Below are 4,147 nucleotides of genomic sequence, written 5' to 3' on the forward strand. Positions count from 1 at the left end.
GTTTCTTCCTCTCGTACATTAACGGATGCACTTACCGTAGCAGTTGTGTCTTGTGAGAGAAACTTGAGGGTGGGATCTTCTAATTCCCCACGGTAATGTGGTCTATGATGGGTTGCAGAAGGCTGACGAAGGTATCGAGTTCGGATGGTACCCAAGAATGGGGTACGTTGACCGGCGGGGATAAGTCGAGGTCGGATGATATCCAATGGATATGCTGACCGGTGAGGACCCATGGTCGGAACTACAACAAAGGGTGGGTGTGCGGGGTCGCGGAGAAACTCAATGATTGGCTAGGACCTTATACCGGGACTCACACCACGGAAGTGTGGACGGGAAAGCTGCCTGGTTGGCACCAAGGTTAAGATCTCTTATGGGTAAAGCAACACACCTCTGCAGAGTGTAACGGATCGTGACCAGTCACTCCCTGGTCCGGAGTATGGAACTGCGAACGCATCCGGAAAGGAATTCCATGAAGTTCTAGACACCCGGTGAAGGATGACGGGCATAGCTCTTCAGAATAAAAGCAACCTTTTGAAGAAATGCTTATAAAAACCTGCATTGGCATTTAACTTTCTGGTCTAATGTCGTAGCTAGTGCATAAAACAGCTCTTTCCTATAATGAACTTGTTGAGTACGCTCGTACTCATACCTCTTATAACCCAATGCTTAGATTGTATGAATCACCTGGAGGAGGCCAATGAAGGACCAGAAGGAGCAGATGTGATCTGCTATGAAGAACCAGACCTCTCTGTAGGAGTAGAGGGGGTAGACTACCTTATCTTGTACGGAACCAGGGAGGTTCCGGAAGAAGACAACGTTTGAGCAACACTACTACTAGTAGTAGTAGTAGTAGTAGTCGAGCAGCACGAACTCTATAGTATTTAACCGCTCGAGTAGAAATGGTGTTAAGCCTTCTTAGACCTATATTGTATAAGTTTAGTAGGATTCACCTAGAACCTTTGAGTTATCCTCTATGGACCCAGGAGGAGCTCCAATGTGATGTACATATATGGCTTGTAATCTTAAGTGAGTGAAATAAAGACCAGCTATGCTTCTGTTGTACTACTACAAGGGATGTAATATTTGCGGATTGGTACTTCGCACATGTTATATCAACGAATGGCATACTACAACATGCAGTGGTATGCAGGGTCACCACACTAGCGCGCCGAAGCCGGAGGAGATGGCAGCGGAGAAGGTGGCATCTCCAGCCGCGGGGCGCCGTTGTGGATGCCATCGATGACGGCCGAGAGGGTGCGCCCGGGAACGCCCCAGAAAAGGGCGAGTCCATCCTTGTTTCACGTGTTCCTCCGGCCGACGAGGCCGTCGGTGCTGTTCATGTCGGCATCGTATTGCGCCTGGAAGAAGTCCGCCCACCATTCGTCGTTGTCGATGGGGCCCAGGTGGGATCGGCGCGTTCCTTAGTGTTGAGGCGAGCGCGCTGGGTCCTGATCGCGTCCCTCCAGCGATCGGTTCCCGGCGGCGGCGGGTCGCCAATCCCATTGACAACCATCCTCCAGCTGCCGCTGCTTGGCAGGCGCATGTCCGACGGTATAGGGTACCGTGCACGGTACAACGCCCACGCCTCCGCCACCATGAGGCTACCGCGCCCGATGCATTCGCGGCGAGCACGCTCTTGTGGGGCGACCACATTGTCGGATTAGGGAGGTGGCTGAAGGAAGGAGACGCTGTCCTAAGCGGCGCGACGAGGATGGTATATGGAAGGACTGCAAGGAAGGAGGGGCGGCCTTTTAAACAGTGGTGGCAGGCAAAGCGGCAGTGGGGGCGTTGGCTGCAACAACGCTAGCGCGGATAGCCACGCAGGCATGGGCGACAGGACGCTTTACTGCGCCGCCTGGAAAACCCGGTATTAACGTCGCTTGATCAAAGGTAGACGACGGGTTTTAGACTTCCGTGTCAATGACGCATCGGACCCACCATTCCCCGCCTCGCTTCTCGCTGTGTCCGACGAGTCCGAAGTGTCCCCTGTAAAATGGGGATGAGCACCAGACACTCTATTGTATTTAAGACACGCCACTAAAGGACCGAAAATATGTGCGACGCGGTGTTCCAAATCAAATCCTTTAGAAGACGTTTTGAGAATGTGAGATAGGCGGCCCGGGCAACATAAGGAACCGGCCACATTGAATGCCAATTATCAACTGGGGATGATGAGGACCGGATTCGGCTCCGAAGTCAGTCACCTGAACTGCAGTGCCGCGAATTGCCTTTTGCAGCAATCGGCTTTGCCGGAGTCTTGCTGCGGCGCGAGATGTCGTGACACCACCGGCTCCCACTCTGCTGCCTGCTGCATGTTGTAGCTCCGTCTTCATCTGCGTTGTCATTCGATCTAGATGCGGCACTTGGATAAGTGCGGTGCGGTCAGACTTGCCACTCCAGCTGGTCCTTCAAATTTAAGTTCGAACCGCCTAGTCTCCGAACTCCGAAGGTCCGAATTAACATGTGCGGTTCAACCTAGGAGAGTAGCATTTTCTACGTTGCTTGGAGTGTTCCAACAACAATCTAACCCTTAACAAGCATCCATTGGAGGGCCCGTCTGCTTCTAGCAGCGGCTGCATTTTTTTAAAACAAATACGATAGGAAAATCCTCTAGTGATTTTTAAAAAAATAATAAGAACATAAATCCACACCATTTGGGACTTGAACCTAGGTTGCGGTAATTTGAACTCCAATAGCGTGTATTTAAGTTGTTGTGGTTAAAAATCTTGTAGTTGGACTTGGGCCTGGTCTCATGGCGAGAACCAACATACTCCTTCCGTTCATAATCACCTCATGTTCTGAATTTAGTTAAAGTCAAACTCTGTAAAATTTTATCAAATATCTAGAAAAATTATCAACATATACAATACAGAACCTATTGTGTTACAATCGCCTAAATAATATTTTGAAATTATATGTTCATTTTTTTATTCTTCGTAAACATTAACAAATTTTGACTTTAACTAAAACCAGAATGCGAGGTAATTGTGAATGGAGGGAGTACTCGACCCTTTGAGCTGGCGATGCGCTCCTAGCTTTAATTGTGCAGGTCGTGCCAACCCGTATAATTAGTTTAAACAAACTAGATTGTTCAAAGCAAATCATCACTGGGGACAAATTAGAAACTCATTAATGCTGGGAATTACTAAACTTCATCAACATAAAAATACGCAATTTGAAGGACTCATCTCAACAACCCTCAACGCTTTGGTAAAGTTTGGGCTCTTCTGAAAGTACATTTTTTTTGCTTGGCAGGTCATGCAAAACAGAACATGAACGACGAATATGATAGACTATAACGGACAGTATGGACATATCGTGGAAATTGCCCTCTGTAAAACCAAGTGAGAGAATCGGCGACACACCTTCTCCAGACATGGAGACATATCACGCAAATTTGGAAGAGAAATCTTTCATGGTATGAAATCGATGACGTGTCCCGAGGCTTTGGAACAATGAATCCTCCGTCAATAAATGGTGGACGAAAGTTGCTTTACAAATAGGAAATGGAAGATATGCTATGTCATCTCCATTCATGCTCATCTCATGAGAAATTTGGAAGTACCCAAGCTCTTGTCTCGCGGCTGTCATGAACATGAGGATCAAAGGGAGGCAAAGGCGTGGAGCCTGGCCGGAGCTAAATTTTTAGAATGGATACTGGGTCTTCGAGTGAAACCTTAATTAGAGGGTAGACCTACTTGTTAGTAATGTAATACCAGAAAAAGTATATTTTTTCATGAAGTCTTAGGGCTTTTCCTATGCAATTGTTGTATTTTTTCTTAATTAATAAAAGAGTGAATTCCACCTTTTATCCAGTAGTTTTGCATTTGTGACACCAATTACCCCGTCGAGTGAAAATTTGTGTAGATTACCCATTTTAAAAGCTTTCTACCCTTAATTTTTTTTGGTTTGTATCCATTGGGGAAGGTGTTAGGTGATGATCGGGGTCCAAAAATATATAAACGTTAGTGATGAAGGGAACATATGAGATATTTTGGTAAAAGTTTCACTAAATGGGGTAATATGTGTCACAAATGCATAACTTTAGGGTAAAAAGTGAAATTTACTCTTAATAAAAATAGCAAATTTGTTGCATGTTTTAAGAAAACTCATTCGTTTCTCGTAATCATTAAAAACCATTCTGCCT

This window comes from Lolium perenne, chromosome 2 (assembly GCF_019359855.2).
Source record: "Lolium perenne isolate Kyuss_39 chromosome 2, Kyuss_2.0, whole genome shotgun sequence".
NCBI lineage: Eukaryota > Viridiplantae > Streptophyta > Magnoliopsida > Poales > Poaceae > Lolium > Lolium perenne.